We start from the raw sequence: 21,707 nt of genomic DNA, 5'->3' as shown, positions 1-21,707 counted from the left end.
CGGTTCCACTCAACATAAACAGAAATATCTCGCAATAGCGCATTCCAGTCTGAAGAGAGAAAGCAAGTGCATCTTACAAACTGAAAACAACACGCTTTGTTTATAAACAAAGCGCTACGACTGCCGATTTAACTCGACTTCGGCACTACTGTTGTTCCCCGACGCTTCAGTTTTCATTTCGATAAATAAGTCAGCGTATTAACAATCGCACGTGAAACGTGCGTCGACGCATGCAAATTATCGGCGAAGAATACACCGAATTACCATGCAGGGTGAAGCAAAACGATGGGTATCGTATAGCACGACAAAACTGAAACAAAATAAAAGTGCGCGAAATCAGTCAGCGTTCCACGACGCTATTGATTATTACGCCCTAGGGAATTCCACTTGACCCTGAAGGCGGGCGCTCAACCCGCTCAGTGTCGGACACAAATACGCGCGCGACCGGCAAAACAAAGCGCGGGAACAACGTGCCACTGCTATAGGCCACTCTACAAAATGGGATCATGCAGTGTAAACGGGTTACCTTGGCACCTGGCACGGTGACGTCAGGCAGCGGCCGACGCCGGCAAAACTCTGCGCGCCCGACGGCTGCCGGCCGCCGCCGATCAATACCGAGCCGTGACGTCACTCGAGCATGCTCGATACCTACACTCAACCCGGGCGCCAACTTCGGTCTTATCCGCGCGGGTCGAGGCCACCCTTAAAACTCTCACACCCCAAACCGAGCCATCAAACTCTTCCCGGCTTTTACTAGTTACACAATAGATAAACTTTGCACTAACTGAACATCGGAGGCGAGAGTTTCTGCTTCGGCGCAGTAGCGACATTCTTACATCCCGCGTGAGGGGCAAACACAACAACACGCAGCTCCTCTATCATAATCAACAACTGTCACCCTGTGTCTTAGATCGAGTAAAAACTAATCTGAATGACCGGCCTAACGAATTAATGCTCGCTAACCGTGAAATTTTTGTACAATACATAAATATCGAAAACGTGGAATAATGGAGACGAAAATTAAGATATGAATATGCTATAGGATAAATATGAGTGCACTATGCAACGTAGCACGCCTCTGAAATACTGGATATTTCAGCTTAGCAACGAGTCGGTGCGCCGTCGCATACATTAGCCGAAGACGGTCGATTATGGAAGCTTCACGTAACTCCTTTGCCGCGTAAACTTACGTTAGAATAACTCTGCCACGTGAACTTACGCTACAATAACTCTTGTAGCTACAACCGCTCTGATGTGTAACAAACGCCTTAACCACCAAATCTTTGCTTCTAAAATGTGCATTAAACTGCAACCATTTTCTAAAATGTCACGCATAGCTTCGCAAATCTCCCCCAAACAATAAGCCCAGTTTTTAACAACCATTCATGCCAAAGTGTGAAAATAAAACTTATTCTTAACAAAAAAGTCTGAAACTAATTCCCCGACGCAAATGTTAGTGTTACTACTGCTGTTCTTGCCACTCGTAAATAAGATTCTTTGGTAATATATTTAATGAAATAAACCGAGTAGTTTTAAGCTGAATTCGAACCGCAGCGAAGCTTGGTATACATAAAGCATTCTCGATTTTCGAATCTATGGAGTGACTGTGAAAAATATGAAGTAACTTTACTGTATGGGAAATGAGCATACGCTTCCATCTGCTACAATCTTAAGTTCCAACGTATTTTGAAAATAATTAATGTTTTTGAGTGTTACAATATAGCGTCCTTAAGACAATATGCTTATTAAAAATGTTTTATCATAGCTAGGAAAGTACAACTGTCTCTTCAAACGCATATGCTTCGTCTTATAATATCACTAATGAGACAATATTGTAGCTGTGAATCGCTATCACTGTGTCATTGCGCGGCATTTTAATCTCCCTTTCTATTAAAACGTAAATTACTGTACTTCTTCTAATAACACACTTACATACACAACAGGAAGTCTCCGTGATCTAATGCCGTCAAGGAGACATTTACGAGACGAAATGAGGTGCAAAACTACGTATATTGGAAGGAGATTCACATTGAAGTGCCAAAGGAGACTAATTATATCCACTATCCGTTCTTACGTGTAAGTGTCCTGCAAAACTAAGAAGTGATGGCATAACCATGGAAAATTTTTCACCCTTTTCCGAAACAAAATGGGAAAGCCAGAGTTGCATTCAAACTTCTTAACTGAACAGTTACGAAGATCAGCGGCGAAGTATGAATAATTGCTAAATTCCATAGTGCAGCTTACCAGTGAAGGACAATGCTCCTGACACCAGCTCAGGATAACTCTTTCCATTGGATTAGCAACACCAAATGAAGAAACGGGAATACGGCTGTGGCACACAGCATTCCCACACGTAATGGCCAATACCATAAGTTTTAACATCACAGCCATGCGGACTGTATTAAATTTTAATTTTGTGTAATGCCTAAATGACGCGATACAGTTCCTGGAACCTACTTGAGGCGGTTCTTTACAGACGAAGCAAACTACTCTACGTTATAGCCTACGATTGTTATATAATGGGAACAGAACTCTTCGCTCATGGTGAACTACTCCCATATTTCGCATTCGAAAACCTGTGCGGTTGAAGTGCCAAAGATGAAATGTTAAGTATGTACTGGAAAACCGATAGGTATGAATATATGTATAGAAACCTTAATGATAAAGTTCACTTACTGCGTTTTTAATTGTGTGTTTTGTTCGCTAACGGACATCTACAGGCTTTTAGTTGGATATCAGATAACCTCCATTTTGCTGTCAACGCGTCTGAAACGCGTATCTGTGGGAGGTTATGAGCGTTTTTTTAAACAGAAATTCGTGAAGTTATGGTAGATCACATCCAAAATTACGGTACAATACATGCAATTTTTGTGTAACACTTCGTATTTACTTATATTTTGCCATTATTTTGTATATGTTTAGCGCAGTTTTTCGGACTTCCAAATTGCAGTATAACCTCCTACAGATACGCGTTTCTGTCGTGATGACGTGACAATGAAGGTCATTCGACGGCCAACTGATGCCGTGAAGATGAAGCTGTACTTCGAAGTGTACAGGGACGAATAAAATGACGCAGTTGGAAAGACAATACACGGACAGTATTTTTAAGTGTTCCAATAATTTCACTATATCGATTTTGCTGAGAACATCCAATACGGCTACCACGAAATTTCATGAAAATACGATGAGTGTATGCAGCACTTTTTTTTTTCTCCGCCTGTTTCGAATGAAAAAATGCGAAATTTCTTGCGGGACATCATGGAATATTCCCGCTTCAGCCCCTATAGTCTCATGAAATTCAGATAGGTGACGGCGCTATACGCAGGCTTCAAAATGGCGTCTGTAACAAATGTGCGTTCCAGGCAGACAGCTGTCATTAAATTTCTTTTGGCGAAAAACCTGAAAATCGCAGATATTCATAGGCACTAGCAGAATGTTTACGAAGACCTGGCAGTTAACAAAAGCACGGTGAGTTGTTGGGCGAGGTGTCTGTCATCATTGCAACAAGTTCGCGCAAACCGTTCCAATCTCCCGCGTGCGTGCCGGCAGCACACGGTTGTAACTCCTACGAAGTTGGAACGTGCGGACACTCTCATTCGAGGTGATCAAACGGATCACAATAAAACACCTCGCTGTACAACTGCACGTCTCTGTTGGCAGTGCAGGCACACTCGTCCACCAGTACTCAGAAGTGTGTGTTTAAAAGCCGGCAGGTGTGACCGAGCGGTTCTAGGCGCTTCAGTCTGGAACCGCGCGAACGCTACGGTCGCAGATTCGAATCCTGCCTCGAGCATGGATGTGTGTGATATCCTTAGGTTAGTTAGGTTTAAGTAGTTCTAAATTCTAGGGGACTGATGACCTCAGATGTTAAGTGCCATAGTGCTCAGAGCCATGATTCAAATGGCTCTGAGCACTATGGCACTTAACATCTGAGGTCATCAGCCCCCTAGAACTTAGAACTACTTAAACCTAACTAACCTAAGGACATCACACATATCCATGCCCGAGGCAGGCCTGGAACCTGCGACCGTAGCGGTCGCGCAGTTCCAGACTGAAGGGCTTAGAACCGCTCGGCCACAACGGCCGGCCAAAAGTGTGTGTGCCTGTTGGATTTCTCGCCACCTAACACAAGACCACAAATAGCAACGAAGGACCATCTGTGCGGAACAACGCTACTGTGTGACAACGAAAGGCCTTACACAACTCTCCGCACTGGAGAGAAGTTCACAGAACTTCATTGGACTGTTCTTCCTCATCCACACTACACACGGATCTCGCACCTTCCGACTTCCATCTCTTTGGACCACTGAAGGATGCGTTCTGCAGAAAGCAGAACGTATGCGATGCGGTAGTTATTGATGCAGCAAGAAGTTAGCTCTGACGTCTTCCAGTAAAATGATACCAAGGGAGTACACAGGCCCTCCGCGTAAGCTGGCGTAAAGTCGTCGCATTGAACTGAGGTTATGTTGAAAAATAGGATTTTGTAGCCAGAAGAGTGGAGAATAACTTGGTGTATTGGAATCCTGAATAAAACTAACCTGCTTTCATAAACAAAATGTGTCGAATTACTTACTGAATGCCGATCGTATGTCTGTCGATGATTCTCCATCAACAGTAACACGCAGTGTCCTCCATACCAATAAATCCTCACTCCAGTCCCACATTTCGTTTAATATCCCAAATGATCATACCTTCATTAATAATCGTTGGTGCAGTACTGATTCAGACAGTTTTCGGAAGTCAAGAAATACTGCGTCTATCTGACAGCTTTAATCCATAGCTTTCAGGACGTCATCTGAGAAACTTGCATGTAAGGTTTCGCATGATGGATGTTCCCGGAATCCTTGCTGACTGGCATGGGGAAAGTCATTATGTTCGAGACACCACATTACATTTGACCTGGACATGTAAGAGTCTACAATAGATGAATGTCAAAGATACTGGACGGTACGTTTGTACATCAATTTTGCTACCCTTCTTGTAGGCAAATGTAACGTGCGCTTTCTTCCACCTGCTGACCAGAGTTCTTTGAGACGATATTGGCTACATGGCTTATCTTGTATTGAATCTAATCTAATCAGCAAGGTCATACAGCCTTTAATTATACACTACTGGTCATTAAAATTGCTACACCACGAAGATGACGTGCTACAGTCGCGAAATTTAACCGACAGCAAGAAGATGCTGTGATATGCAAATGATTAGCTTTTCAGAGCATTCACACAAGGTTGGCGCCGGTGGCGACACCTAAAACGTGCTGACATGAGAAAAGTTTCCAACCGATTTCTCATACACAAACAGCGGTGGACCGGCGTTGCCTGGTGAAACGTTGTTCTGATGCCTCGTGTAAGGAGGAGAAATGCGTACCATCACGTTTCCGACTTTGATCAAGGTCGGATTGTAGCCTATCGCGATTGCGGTTTATCGTATCGCGACATTGCTGCTCGCGTTAGTCGAGATCCAATGACTGTTAGCAGAATATGGAATCGGTGGGTTATGGAGGGTAATACGGAACGCTGTGCTGAATCCCAACGGCCTCATATCACTACCAGTCGAGATGACAGGCATCTTATCCGCATGGCTGTAACGGATCGTGCAGCCACGTCTCGATCCCTGAGTCAACAGATGGGGACGTTTGCAAGACAACAACCATCTGCACGAACAGTTCGACGGCGTTTGCAGCAGCATGGACTATCAGCTCGGAGACCATGGCTGCGATTACCCTTGACGCTGCATCACAGACAGGAGCGCCTGCGATGGTGTACTCAACGATAAACCTTGTTGCACGAAGGCAAAACGTCATTTTTTCGGATGAATCCAGGTTCTGTTTACAGCATCATGATGGTCGCATCCGTGTTCGGCGACATCGCGGTGAACGCACATTGGAAGCGTATATTCGTCATCGCCATACTGGCTTATCACCCGGCGTGATAGTATGGGGTGCCATTGGTTACACGTCTTGGTCACCTTTTGTTCGCATTGACGGCACTTTGAACAGTGGACGTTACATTTCAGATGTGTTACGACCCGTGGCTCTACCCTTCATTCGATCCCTTCGAAACCCTAAATTTCAGCAGGATAATGTACGACCGCATGTTGCAGGTCTTGTACGTGCCTTTCTGGATACAGAAAATGTTCGACTGCTGCCCTGGCCAGCACATTCTCCAGATCTCTCACCAATTGAAAACGTCCGGTCAATGGTGGCCGAGCAATTGGCTCGTCACAATACGCAAGTCACTACTCTTGATGAACTGTGGTATCGTGTTGAAGCTGCATGGGCAGTTGTAACTGTACACGCCATCCAAGCTCTGTTTGACTCAATGCCCAGGCGTATCAAGGCCGTTATTACGGCCAGAGGTGGTTGTTCTGGGTACTGATTTCTCAGTATCTATGCACCCAAATTGAGTGAAAATGTAATCACAAGTCAGTTCTAGTATAATATATTTGTCCAATGAATACCCGTTTATGTCCTGCATTATTCTTGGTGTAGCAATTTTAATTGCCAGTACTGTAACACGATGTAATGGGTGTGGCAACCATCTTTTACATTGGCGTACAACAATCAACAACAGATGATACAATCAATGATTGAAGATTCGGCCAGATAAGCTAACAACTATTTCTTCGTCAGTGCCTGTGCAGTATTTATACAGGGTGTAACATAAAGGAACACAGGACACATTGCTGAGAGCTAGAACAGGAAAATATGTTACATGGGTATGGATCCGGAACGCTTTGTTAGAATGTCAGAATTCTTTCTCTATAATTCTTTGAATTGCATTTATCGTTGGAAACTCCAGCCAACATACTGGGAGAATCCTGCCGTCCGGTCGTGATAGTACGCATCCTTGCATAACGTGACACAATCTCATCGGCTATCTTCCACGGCCTACAATACAATGTAGATGAAGCAGAAGCACGTTGAACTATTAAATCTCGCAGACGAATGCAAATTTCCAGGTTAAAACAATTGTTTATTCCACACTCCAAAATAAGTCAACAACCATCGGCGGATTGAACGCTGGTCAGTGGGCTCAAAATAGTGTAGCAATTGTACAATATACTCCGTGTGCGAACTGCGCGTCCCCGTTTTGGCGAGCACGTCACAGCTCTGTTTCACAAGGTTAAGCTGACATTTCCGCAGCACGCCTTTTAAAATCAGAAGCTACGCAGCGCTCACACGCGCCAGGTGAGTGTTTATTTCCACCTAACTGCATTTCTTGGCGGGAAATTGATTCTCAGACATCCTGTGCGGGAGTTTCGTTCTTCCGGAAGAAATCACTTTCCTAAACACAAACGCTGTCCGCTTGTGCGTTTACAGACACTATAACAATGCTGAACTCCGCGCGTAGCAGTTCAGTTCAAGCAAAGTTGCGTTACCACATTAACAGTTCCTGGAATTCGTGCACCAACTCGCCATACCCACCCCGGCCAGTTCCTGCCGGCCATGTAATTCCCTGAATGACCTCTCTTACGCGCAAGGGCACAAAGTTCTAATGGACAACTGCATTCCAAGCATCCGCGTAAGGCAAGGCTTAGAGCCAATTTCCAGAAGCAACTCTTAATTACGCGAAATGTTCAAAATGCGCTCTTGGTTACGTGTGGCTAACTTGTGATTCTTAAATTCACCATTGGCTATAAATAACATATTCCGTGGCAGACTAATAGGAAGAAGTGAAACAGCTCCCTGGCTTTCACGTTCTCCGGACTTCAATTCAATTGATATTTGTATTTATCATGCAGATACGAAAAATTCCGTCTTCGCAATTTGAATGTTTATTTTGTTTCCAACTAATATGTTCTTCCTAATCATCAGTGGACCACAACATAAACAAAATTATTGAATTATACATATTTTGTTACGAGTGCATTTAAATTACCTATTTGCAAATATCAGACTGTGACTTATCATTAACACTACTGGCCATTAAAATTGCTACACCAAGAAGATACGCAGATGATAAACGGGTATTCATTGGACAAATATATTATACTAGAATTGACATGTGATTAAACGGGTATTCATTGGACAAATATATTATACTAGAATTGACATGTGATTACATTTTCACGCAATTTGGGTGCATAGATCCTGGAAATCAGTACCCACAACAACCACCTCTGGCCGTAATAACGGCCTTGATACGCCTGGGCATTGAGTCAAACAGAGCTTGGATGGCGTGTACAGGTACAGCCGCCCATGCAGCGTCAACACTATACCACAGTTCATCAAGAGAAGTGACTGGCGTATTGTGACGAGGCATTTGCTCGGCCATCATTGACCAGACGTTTTCAATTGGTGAGAGATCTGAAGAATGTGCTGGCCAGGGCAGCAGTCGAACATTTTCTGTATTCAGAAAGGCACGTACAGGAGCTGCAACATGCGGTCGTGCATTATCCTGCTGAAATGTAGGGTTTCGCAGGGATCGAATGAAGGGTAGAGCCACGGGTCGTAACACACCTGAAATGTAACGTCCACTGTTTAAATTGCCGTCAATGGGAAGATGAGGTGACCGAGACGTGTAACCAATGGCACTCCACACCATCACGCCGGGTGATACGCCAGTACGGCGATGACGAATACACGCTTCCAATTTGCCTTACCCGCGATGTCGCCAAACACGGATGCGACCATCATGATGCTGTAAACAGAACCTGGATTCATCAGAAAAAATGACGTTTTGCCATTCGTGCAACCAGGTTCGTCGTTGAGTACACCATCGCAGGAGCTCCTGTGATGCAGCGTCAAGGATAACCGCAGCCATGGTCTCCGAGCTGATAGTCCATGCTGCTGCAAACGTCGTCGAACTGTTCGTGCAGATGGTTGTTGTCTTGCAAACGTCCCCATCTGTTGACTCAGGGATCGAGACGTGGCTGCACGATCCGTTACAGCCATGCAGATAAGATGCCTGTCATCTCGACTGGTAGTGATATGAGGCCGTTGGGATCCAGCACAGCGTTCCGTATTACCCTCCATAACCCACCGATTCCATATTCTGCTATCAGTCATTGGATCTCGACCATCGCGAGCAGCAATGTCGCGATACGATAAACCGCAATCGCGATAGGCTACAATCCGACCTTTATAAAAGTTGGAAACGTGATTGTACGCATTTCTCCTCCTTACACGAGGTATCACAACAACGTTTCACCAGACAACGCCGGTCAACTGCTGTTTGTGTATGAGAAATCGGTTATAACTTTCCCCATGTCAGCACGTTGTAGGTGTCGCCACCGGCGCCAACCTTGTGTGAATGCTCTGAAAAGCTAATCATTTGCATATCACAGCATCTTCTTCCTGTCTGTTAAATTTCACATCTCTAGCACGTCATCTTCGTGGTGTAGCAATTTTAATGGCCAGTAGTGTAAATATATTTACGAGAAACGCTGGTAGATTCACTAATTCTGTACCGAACGTTATTTTTGTCGTATGTGATACACAAATTAGGTTCACTTTATAAAGTGAAGATTCCTGTAGATGAAACAGCCTTCAGATAGCTTTTTGGCAGCTTGTACTAATTATATAAGTGATCTCTGTTACTGTAAACGAAACACGAATGAATTAGAAGCAAGACAGCTGCTCCTACTGTGGAAACAGAATGCACGCGTAACTGTGCAGAAAACCAGGAAGAAGGGAATATCGTAATCTTTAGTCGTTGCAGATGTCAACGACGCATCTGCCGTTTCCAGGATACTGCACATTAACGCAAATATAATAACAATCCGGTATGGCTCAACGCCCGGGGACAAGTCTTTACATTGGACGCGACTTCGCCAACTTACGTTTTCCAGCCTACCACAGTAATCGTACCGGGAAAGCGGACGTTCTGTTTAATGTGGAATCAAACCACGTGTCGTTCCTGAGCAATCTTCACATCACTGAGAGGTTAAAGGGGGACTGGAAACTTCCGTGGTCTGGCCAGGGTTCGATCTCACGACCTTTTAGTTAGCACGTACGCATTTTACTACCAGGATGACACTAATATTGTGACACTCTGTCTCACATATGCAATAATATGTGACACAAAACAATAATAATTATTATCATCATCATCCATCGCATATAACGCAAATCACCAGCCGCTGTTACCGAGGTAACTAACGCACCCCTGAGCAGTGGAGCCTGTTCGAATCCTGGTTGTGGTAAATTTTCACTGGCAGCATTTGGTCGGCAAGGGGGTGGCGAGGTGGTAGGTGGAAGGTGGTGACGTAAAGTTTTCTGAGCCAATGGCCTGGATTAAATTCCAAACCTCTTTGCAGTGTCTCATGAAACGAGGGCATGTGACACTGTTGATGGTGATCCGTTCGTCGGATGGGGACTTTAAGCTCGGCGGCCCCCTTTGTACTATTCGAAAGGAGTAGGTTTTGCGACGGCACGGGTTTCTTCCTTCCCTTCAAACCGAACACTACACTGTGCACACATTCATCATAGCCAACCACACTACACAGATATGCACTCGACACACACAACACTTGACACTTCATAACATGTCGGAAGAAGGCAACAGCGAAGCACTTCCACTAGGACTTTGCCCAGAACGGTACTGCGCGATTCCTGCACCACCTCCCTTGCGCTCATTTCCTCAGTATGGGATTACCATTATTTTGGTAACGGAAATAGAAAAAACAAACGTCGTGACACCATCCTGTATTTTTTTAATCTACAAGTCGAATTTCTCTCCTAGTTCAAATGCATCTATTTGCCCGTGTGAGTTTCATTCAAGTGTAATATGAAATATATCTAGTGGTTCAAAATGGCTCTGAGCACTATGGGACTTAACATCTGTGGTAATCAGTCCCCTAGAACTTAGAACTACTTAAACCTAACTAACCTAAGGACATCACACACATCCATGCCCGAGGCAGGATTCGAACCTGCGACCGTAGCAGTCACGCGGTTCCAGACTGAAGGGCCTAGAACCGCACGGCCACACTGGCCGGCTCTCTCCTAAGTCCAAATGTCACTATCACTTCCTATTTGCCATAAGTGGAATAGACGACATACCGAAAAAAGTCTGTTACTAATTTCAGTTTTAATTTTTAATGTATCTTGTTTTAATTTTGCTATTTTATTCTATACACGTAAAAATGTTTTAATAATTGTGCTTGGTATGCGTTTGTTTAAAGAACAGCCTTAAAACAACGTCTTTTACCGAATAGATTAATTTTCACTGGAAGTTTATGATCACGCTGTCAAGAGAATTCTTTTCCCATGGAAATTTTTGTGTTTCCGATACCAAACTTAAAAGTAATAAAAACATAATTCGAAATTCTGCGTGCCAATGTAAAAGCGCTCATGTAGCTGAAATAATAAACAAGGTCTTGCTGAAATCAGATAACAAGCACTACCTTATTTCAACCTTGAAGATGATTTCAATACGTGTAGGAGCAGATGCATAGATTTGTGTGTAGCCACTTGTCGAATGTTGGGGCAAAACGATCTTAACTGTGATGGCGCAGAAAGAGTTTGAATGGGCTGAAGAACCAGATATGGTATCACCTTGTCATTCGACAACACAGTGGGGAAGGGTACACAGATATCGTTGGAATTACAATCGGAAATTGTAACTGGTATTGGATACGGGTAAAGGAAGGTCTCAGTCGTAGTCTTTCAAAATAGTTCTCCCGGCATTCGACTGAATACATTTTATAGAGTGCCGGAAAATCTTTATCAAGAATGCGGTAACGGGGTTTGAACCCCACTGCTATCAAATACGAGTTTCGTAGTGTTAGCTAGTGTACCACCTCACTCAGTCGCTTGTGGGAAGGTCTGCGATTTAAGCCAAGACGTCGATTTACTCTGAGATGATTCCACTGCTATGTAAATAAAAGCGATTTAGAGAAGCAATTGGCGGAAGAGGGCTTATTTCAATGCCATTCTTCAATCAAGTCTGCGGTTTGTCAGTACAAACGACAGAGATGAACAGTCAGTGTGTTGTGCGCTCTAAACGCATTCTCGGTTCTTGGAATACATGAGGTAGTAAGCAGTGATAGCTGATAAACAGAGAATTCTACCACGCTAGCAGCCATTTCCGTGAACAATGGCTCGTCTGCTCGGTCTACACACTCAGTAATCCGCTTAGGTCGTCACAGCATATATGTAGCAGATGTAAGCGCAACTGTAAATAAAGCGAGTCACTAAAGCTATCGCGGAATTAAGACTCAGATATTCCGAATAGTTGAATAATGCTTCAAGACTCCTGTGTTCGTGCGTACATACTTCCTGTGTGATGAATTCCTACGGCAACACCAGAAAAAAGGATCTTCCTTGCCAATGCGTAAATACATTACGTATCTGTTCCAGCACTTACATTCCCACTCTGAACTTTAATTTTCGTTTCAATGTTGTTTGTTCCGGGAGTAACTTAGCAGGTCACGTGTAAAGCTGTAAACATCTTTAACGAAACTACTACTTTAATAAGTTTATTTTCTATTACATGATGCTTGCCACATAACATATGTAAACTTTAATCTTGTATTCTTCAAACATCAACGTTTAGCTCTCATGTCCAAATAAAAGGTTATCCTGTGCTGTAGATGTTTAAAATTAATGTTCTCGTATTTAATTTAGAGAAAAAACCATACCCAGAAAACACTTGTTTCACTAAAACATGTTTAATAGCCCTGTAACGCGAAAATGTATACTCTTACTCTCTGTTCTTGGTAACAAAACATCTCATTTACACGTCAAACATCAGCGTGCTACTTCCAGCATTTCTGTCTTTCATTTTGTGCTTTGCAACGTACGTAGTTAGTAAGTAAGTTGTTTGTTTATTCACCTACAGATTATTTTAAAATGATATTTACACATATCAGCTTAATACATCACGAAGCACTGCATATACCACACACACACACACACACACACACACACACACACACACACACACATTATTTCGTCTGACATCAGGACCATGATGATAATCTTGTCTCTACATCTACATCCATACACACACTCCGCAAGCCATTGTGGAGTGGTGGTGGTGGGTACCCTATACTACAATTAGTCGTTTCCTTTCCCGTTCCATGCAGCGAGGGAAAAACGACTTTGTGGTCCCTACGCGAAAAATATGTTGGCGGCATTAGGATCGTTCTGCAGTCAGTTTAAGATGCCGGTTCTCTAAACTTTCTCAGTAGCGGAATTCGAAATTAATTTCTTCTTCCCTCCAGGGATTCCTAATTGGGCTCCCGAAGCGTATCCGTAACACTTGCAAGCTGATCGAAGCTACCGGTAACAAATCTAGCAGCTCGCCTCTGAATTGCTTCGATGTCTTCTCTCAATCTGACCTGGTGCGGATCCCAAACTCTCGAGCAGTACTCAAGTGTAGGTCGCACTAGAGTCCCTATATGCGGTCTCCTTTAGAGATGAGCTACACTTCACTTAAATCCTCCCAATAAACAGATGTTGACCATTCGACTTCCCCACCACAATCCTCACATGCTCGTACCATTTCATATCGCTTCGCAGCGTTACGACCACATATTTAAACGACGTGACTGTGTCATGTATGACATTACTAATGCTGTAACCGAACATTACGGGTTTGTTTTTTCTACTCATCTGCATTAACTTACATTTTTCTACATTAAGATACACCAACTAGAAATTTTGTCTAGGTGATCTTGTATCAACCTATACTCACTTATCTTCGACACCTTCCTGTACATCACAGCATCATCGGCGAACAACCGCAAACTGCTGCCCACCCTGTGTGCCAGATCATTTATGTATATAGAAAATAGCAAAGGACCTACCACATTTCCCTGGGGCACTCCTGATGTTACCCCTGTCTCCGACGAACACTTGCCGTCAAGGACAACATACTGGGTTCTATTAATTAAGAACTCTTCGAGCAAGTCACATATCTGGGAGCCTATTCCGTGTACACGTACCCTTAAATTCTCTGTGCGTTCCCATCTGTCCGTCTGAAAAAGTCTGTTATTTGATTCCCGGGTAAATTTGCTTAATTTTTCGGGTTACGTTGAAGTTAATTGTTTTTATTTATTGTTCTTTTGCACCTTTCCAGTAAGTTGAATACCGTGGCCATATTTCGTGCATTTGATCTCAAAAAATTATACCATCGTTTTCCAGATAAGATCGGGACTATTTACTTGCTGTCTCTTATTTCAGTGATTCCAGCTTTTTCAGTAAAGTTTTGGCTAAAAAATGTCATAACCCTAGGAAAGATATAAAAATGCGCCTTTTACTTAGTTGTCATTCTGTAGCGCACGAACTACCACTTTTGTAAAGTAACAGTAAAGAAGTCGTGAACTCAACAGGCGTTTTGACCACTACATGTTTTGTTGTCATGCCTCTGCCTTCCACCAACCGACTTACATAGATGTACAGGCACCTACAGTTCTGAGGTGGAACACGAACCATTATGCAAATTTGCAGTTTTTTTCTGCGAAAAGCACCGCTAGAGGAAAAATTAGAGACAAGTGAGAAAAAATTAGTAGGACCGACCAGAGATCGAACTCCCAATCTTTGGATTTTAAGCTGACGCGTGACTGCGCAGGCACCAAGCCATAAGAGTTGAAACATTTAAAAATACATAATTCAAATTTCCGGTCAGGATTATGATTTTTCTAAAGAGGATTTATGCTTGGTTTGAAGTCAGTTTCAAGGACGTGCCCCATCTTTGGAAAGGTTCTACCAGATCATCTTATGCGCAGGTTTGATGAGCACAATTACACATGGTCATATGATACAATTTAGACTTACATGTTTTGTTTGCGCTCGATAATGATATCGTGGTCCTATATGATTCAACAAATCGCTATAATTCAACACATAATTCAGTTTAGCGCACTCTGAAATTCTGATGGTAACTGGGATAAAATACAAGGAGCGACAGGTTATCTACAGCTTGTACTAATCAGAAGTCAGGACATGAAAGCGAGACAGTTATTGAGAAGGGAGTAAGATAGGGCTGTAGATTATCCTTCATGTTGTTCAATTTGTACATTGAGCAACTACTAAAAGAAAGCAAGAAACACTGCACTGTCGCTTGCTACAAAAAGTGCACGCTTACGGTCTATCCGATAACATATGCGGTTGGATAGAAAGTTTTCTAATAGACAGGGAGCAGTATGTCGTCCTGAACGGGGTGACTTTAACAGAAACAAGAGTAACTTCAGGTGTGCCCCAGGGCAGCGTAATAGGTCCTCTACTTTTTACGATTTACATAAACGATCTGGTTGATGGTATTGACAGCTGCCTTAGACTGCCGATGATGCTGTAGTCTACAGGAAAATAGTATCACACGAAAGTTGTGAACAAATCAATGAGGATTTGCAGTAAATAAATGCGTGGTGTAACGACTGGCAGTTATCTCTCAATATTAGTAAGTGTAACCTACTGCGTATAACAAGGCGAAAATCACCATTAACGTACGAGCACACAATAAATGATCAGTCTTTGGAAGCGGTAACATCTGTCAAATATCTGGGTGTGACAATTCGAAATGATCTCAAATGGAATAATAAGATTACACAGGTAACGTGTAAGGCGAACTCTAGATTGCGGTTTATTGGTAGAATCCTGAAGCGATGCAGTTTCAACAAAGGAAATTGCTTACAATACGTTAGTTCGTCCAGTCTTACAGTATTGTTCGTCTGTATGGGACCCTTGCCAGAGATTGAGAAGGTCCAAAGAAGAGCGGCAAGATTCGTGACTGATACATTTAGCCATAGAGAGAGCGTTACAAATCTCATAGAAAGTTTGAAGTGAGACACACTTGCAGATAGACGACGCGCTAAACAGAAGGGGCTGCTCACTAAATTCCGAAATCCAATCTTCGCCGAGGATGTAGAGCAATAATTGTTACCACCAACTTTCAAATCGCATAATGATCATCATTCAAAGATAAGGGAAAATAAGAGCTCGTACTGAGGCGTTCAAACAGTCGTTTTTCCCTCGCGCGATCTGCGAGTGGAACAGAGGGGGAGGAGGGGGGAGGGGGATATGACTTTGGCGCGAATTGTTCCCTCCGCCACACACCGCTTGGTGGCTAGCGGAGTATATATGTAGATGTAGAAACACCTGGAAAACAGTTAAACTTTAGGGTGAGGAGATAAATACTTTAAGGTTTGCCCATGAATTGTAACGGTTTGAGAGACCTGCACTTGGAAGATCAGTTGAACGGAATGGGTCGTGTCTTGGAAAGGGATTCTAAGATGAACATCGACAAAATTAAAACAAGCAGTGTACTCGAAGGAAGTACGTGATGCTGATTAACGGCAATCAGGCTGGTCGATACTGGATCGGGAGCGATACTAAACATCGCCACTGTGCCAGTTAGTACGTAATACCGGTGCAGCTATACTTTGTAGCCTCTCAGATCCACTAAAGACGCTTGAGGAAGCAGCGTGCTCAGCCACAAGCAGGAACCTGAGCGCTGCTGCGCTGTCGTCTTGCGTAATGGGATGTGACTAATCGTCAGTCACAGCCACGAAGGCGATGAGGCATTCCGTCTTCTTGCCTCACTGCGGGACACACGACCTACCGGACCGTACTAGTACCCGGTGGTATTTTGCACTGAGAAACCGCAACATAGCACTGAATTCGCCTCGAAAACGGTGTTTACAAATATAGATGCTCTTCTTGTAAAATTTTGGAAGCATGTAGTCTATATTCCGTTCAAGAGAACTGCAGTACTTATTGAAAGTATATTTCTAAAGAGAAAACTTTACAGATTTGTAACTGCCGTCGACTTTATTTCCAGTCTCGCAGATGAACACCACTGAACTAAAATTGGGTAATGACAATGTAGCCGGCCGCGGTGGTCTCGCGGTTCTAGGCGCGCAGTCCGGAACCGTGGGACTGCTACGGTCGCAGGTTCGAATCCTGCCTCGGGCATGGATGTGTGTGATGTCCTTAGGTTAGTTAGGTTTAAGTAGTTCTAAGTTCTAGGGGACTGATGACCACAGCAGTTGAGTCCCATAGTGCTCAGAGCCATTTGAACCAATGACAATGTAATTTCGAAAAGTTACGCCTGAACTTCGTCTGCATATGGTATGAAAGTCAAGTCAGTATAATAATAAGAAGTAAAAGTTAGTCTTTTAATGTTCTTTTTGAGACAATGAAAATACGCTACCCATACAACAAAACCTGTCCCTTAGAAAACGTAAATCTTCACAATGACTCCAAAGATTCAAAATATCCTTTAAATTAAGCGTTTCTCTCTAGTACGTATTGAGGGCTTCTATTTACGTTTTCTTCAATGTTTAATTTTTCAGTTACTAATACGCGCAACTGACTTTCACACTGTACATGAAAAGAAAGTACGTAGTTCGATAAGTGAATACTTGTTGCATTTTTGCCAAATCAACACCCACTGAGACAACCCAGCACTAGTTTAGATTTAGTTTATAGATTATCAAATCCTATCGCCTTACTCGCAGATGAGGATGAGGTGCCTTGCTAAAGACAGTCTTTACAATACTCGTGGAAAAATAATTTGTTTCTTGCGGTCCACTTCCAATTTCGTTGACGCATTCTTTCGGAATATGCGGTGTTTGACAGCCCGGGTTTGCTAGCTGTAAGTAAACAATATCTGATACAGGGTGTTTCAGAAATACTGGCCAACTTTTATGGCCGACTGTTTGTGTAGCCACTCACCACCAAAGGATTAAACTCGAACTGATGAAATCAGTAGCAGTTAGCCTGATCCCTCATCGCCACCAGTGGGCGTTCCAGCTTTCGCGGTTAAGGCGATAGGGCTTTTAAAATCATTTTCATTGGGTTTTCATAAAATTACACAAACTATATGGTAAGGCATTATCATGATATGCTTTAACTTTCTGTAACACTGCTTTATACATTTTATACAGTAAGTTACTTCCCTACTTTTTAAATCACCATTACTGTGGAAATAGTGGGCGGTTCGAAAATTTTACAGCTAACAGAGATACAAAAGTGAGTGGCCGGCCAGAGTGGCCGAGGGGTTCTAGGCGCTACAGTCTGGAACTGCGCGACCGCTACGGTCGCAGGTTCGAATCCTGCCTCGGGCATGGATGTGTGTGATGTCCTTAGGTTAGTTAGGTTTAAGTAGTTCTAAATTCTAGGGGACTGATGACCTCAGAAGTTAAGTCCAATAGTGCTCAGAGCCATTTGAACAAAAGTGAGTAGTCGGTAAAAAACAAAAGTAGACTATCCGTGGATCAAGTGAACCGCGTTAGAATTTCAAAAGGTTGTCATTAGATGCTATTATCAGCACACTGCATGTGTTATCCACGTTAAACATTCATTTCTTGAAAGATACATTGTTACAGGAAGTGCTACCGCAAAATGTTGCAGTACATCACTTTCCCCAAACTTTCGAGAATATTTTCATTCATACTGAATGCTCCAGAAATGTAGTTTGAGTTAATTTATTCTCAGTTACGTGACTCGATTCGTGATTTCCTATCAGAGAGGTCACAATTCGTAGTAACTGATGGAAAGTCATCGACTAAAACAGAAGTGATTTCTGGCATTCCGCTAGGTAGTGTTATAGGCCCTCTGCTGTTCCTTATCTATCTATACGATTTAGGAGGCAATCTGAGCAGCCGTATTAGATTGTTTGCAGCTGCTGATGTCATTTGTCGACTAGTAAAGCCACCAGACGATCAAAAAGTATTGCAAAACGATTAAGAAAAGATATCTACATGGAGCGAAAATTGGCAATCGACCCTAAATAATGGAAAGTGTGAGGTCATCCGCACGAGTGGTTCAAAAATGGTTCAAATGGCTCTGAGCACTACGGGACTTAGCTTCTAAGGTCATCAGTCCCCTAGAACTTAGAACTACTTAAATCTAACTAACCTAGGGACATCACACACATCCATGCCCGAGGCAGGATTCGAACCTGCCACCGTAGCGGTCGCGCGGTTCCAGACTGTAGCGCCTAGAACCGCTCGGCCACCCCGGACGGCCCGCACGAGTGCTAAAAGGAATCCGTTAAACTTCGGTTACACGATAAACCATTCATATCTAAAGGCCGTAAATTCAACTAAAACTACAATTACGAAAAACTTAAATTGGAAAGAACACATAGTAAATGTTGCGGGAAACGCAAATCAAAGACTGCGTTTTACTGGCAGAACACTTAGAAAATGTAAGAGATCTACTAAAGAGACTGCCTACACTACATTTGTCCGTCCTCTTTTGGGGTACTACTGCGTGACCTGGGATTCTTACCATATCGGATTAACGGAGTGCATGGAAAAGGATCAAGGAAGATCAGCAAGTTTTGTATTATAGCGAAATAAGGAAGAGAATGTCACGGATATTACACAAGATTTGGGGTACGCATCATTCATATAAATGCGTTTTTAGTTGCGGCGGTAAATTCTCGCGAAATTTCAATCGCCAACTTTGTCCTCAAAATGCGAAAATATTTTGTTGACGCCGACCTACATAGAAAGAAACGATCGATATAATAAAATAAAGGAAATAAGAGCTTGCACGCAAAGATATGGGCGTTTATTTGTTTCTTCCCCGCGTTGTTCGATATTGGAATATTAGTGAATCATTGTGATGAACCCTCTGCCAGGCATTTAAGTGTGACTGCAGAGTATCCATGTAGATGTAGATGTTAATGTGGCCCTAAACAGGTTTTGATGCATTTCACGGGACATTTTTAAAAGTTGTCCAATTTATTGCTTACTGAAAATTTCACAAATAATCTACTGTGAACAATGACGTCTATAATAAGATATACTGCTTCTTCCGGCGTAAAAAACATCATCATGGGCTCAGTTCAGGCTAGTACCGAGGCAAGCGCGTCCAAGTGAAAAATCACACGTTGTGTGGCTTTTCGACGCCTTATACATCTACATACATATTCCACAAGCCACAGTACGGCGCGTGGCGGAGGGTGCCTGTACTACCATTAATCATTTCCCTTCCAGTTCCACTCGCAAATAGAGCGAGGGAGAAACGACCATCTATATGCATCCGTATGAGCCCCAAATTTCTTGTATCTTATCTCTGTGGTCATTACGCACATTGTACGTTGGCGGCAGAACAATCGTTCGACAGTCAGCTTCAAATGCCGGTTCTCTAAATTTTCTGAATAGTGTTCCTCGAAAGGAACGTCACCTTCCCTCCTGCGATTCACATTTGAGTTCCCGAAGCATCTCCGCAACACTAACGTGTTGTTCAAAACTACCGGTAACAAATCGAGCAGACCGCCTCTGAATTGTTTCGATGTCTTCCTTTACTCCGACTAGGTACGGATCACAAACACTGGAACAGTACTCAAGAATAGGTCGTACCAGCATCCTACATGCGATCTCTACAGATGAACCACACGTTCGTAAAATTTTCTCAATAAACTGAAGTCCACCATTCGCCTTTCTTACCACAATCTTCACGTGCTCGTTCCATTTCATAGCCGGCCGCGGTGGTCTCGCGGTTCTAGGCGCGCAGTCCGGAACCGTGCGACCGCTACGGTCGCAGGTTCGAATCCTGCGTCGGGCATGGATGTGTGTGATGTCCTTAGGTTAGTTAGGTTTAATTAGTTCTAAGTTCTAGGGGACTGATAACCACAGCAGTTGAGTCCCATAGTGCTCAGAGCCATTTGAACCATTTTTCCATTTCATATCGCTTTGCAACGTCACGCCCAGATATTTAAACAACGTGACTGTGTCAAGCAGGGCACTGTTAATCTTGTATCCCAAAATTACAGGTTTGTTTTTCCTACTCATCCGCATTAACTTACATTTTTCAACGTTCAAAGCTAGCTGCCATTCATCACACCAACTAGGAATGTTGTCTACGTCATTTTGTATCCTCCTACAGTCACCCAACGACGATACCTTCGCGTACACCACAGTATCACCAACACAAACAGCCGCAGACTGCTGCTCACCCTGTCCGTCAGATAATTTATGTATACAGTCCTATCACATTTTCCTGGGACAGTTCTGACGATACCCTTGACTTTGATGAACACTCACTGTCAAGGATAACGTTCATTTAAGACCATCGGAATTGCCTCCGAACCCTTGAGCGTATTCTCTTCTGATTTTCACGAAATATGAAATGTTAATATTTATTACTATAATCACATCGTCTCACCTTGAAATTACAGGACTTGCAGTGGAAGTACCCAACTCTAAAGGCTAAAACCGAAAAAAATTTCTTTTAAAACACGGAGATGTGTGTCTTCTAGATCAAGGGCATTTATCTGTAAAGCTCTGAATTCGGCAGACTACAGAACCCCAAGTTGTTGAATAAATAACAGCATGTAACAGACAATTATGACCAGGAGCCTCACAAATCTCGTTAGTGAGGCATCATTTGGCAGAAAGCGGAACATCTGATTGGAATAACATATGTTAACACACATAGTAATTATACGTACACAGTCACATTTCCCCAAATACAAGTTCCTGTGTTGCACGTTCTTTCCACATTCGTCACTGAAGTTTAAATATGGTGTTCCAGTGATGTAATTAAAACAGAGCGGAATGAATCAGCTTGTTGCAAAGATCTGAATAATGTGAGCACTGGTTTTTGACATTGACTACTGCAATGCAGGAACACTGAAAATGGTGTAGCAAATCCACACGTTGCTCTTGTCACGTGAGCATACCCCTCCACTCCTTCGTGCTTTAATCACTTCACTGACATTCGACATTTGCACTCTGATGACGAATAAGGGAAGGACGTACGACTACAACTATTTAGGGGAATACAGCTAAGTACGTCACGCTTT

At 43.1% G+C, this 21,707-nt stretch overlaps 1 protein-coding gene across 5 annotated transcripts in view; it reads right to left on the bottom strand.

Annotated features, from left to right (window-relative positions):
- The window catches only part of LOC126248751 (uncharacterized), a 308,443-nt gene that overhangs the window by 233,141 nt on the left and 53,595 nt on the right, over positions 1–21,707 (bottom strand). Inside the window, exon 1 of one of the 5 annotated variants that reach the window (XM_049950092.1) lies at positions 527–568. The exons of the other annotated variants lie outside the window; for them this stretch is intronic. The gene's annotated coding sequence lies outside the window, so the exon portion shown is untranslated. Of the gene's footprint in view, positions 1–526; positions 569–21,707 lie in introns of those variants that run through there. 5 annotated transcript variants of the gene reach the window in all.

The sequence above is a fragment of the Schistocerca nitens genome, chromosome 3 (assembly GCF_023898315.1).
Source record: "Schistocerca nitens isolate TAMUIC-IGC-003100 chromosome 3, iqSchNite1.1, whole genome shotgun sequence".
Lineage (NCBI taxonomy): Eukaryota > Metazoa > Arthropoda > Insecta > Orthoptera > Acrididae > Schistocerca > Schistocerca nitens.
Note: the sequence above shows the minus strand (reverse complement) of the source record. Positions and strands in the feature narration are given on the sequence as shown.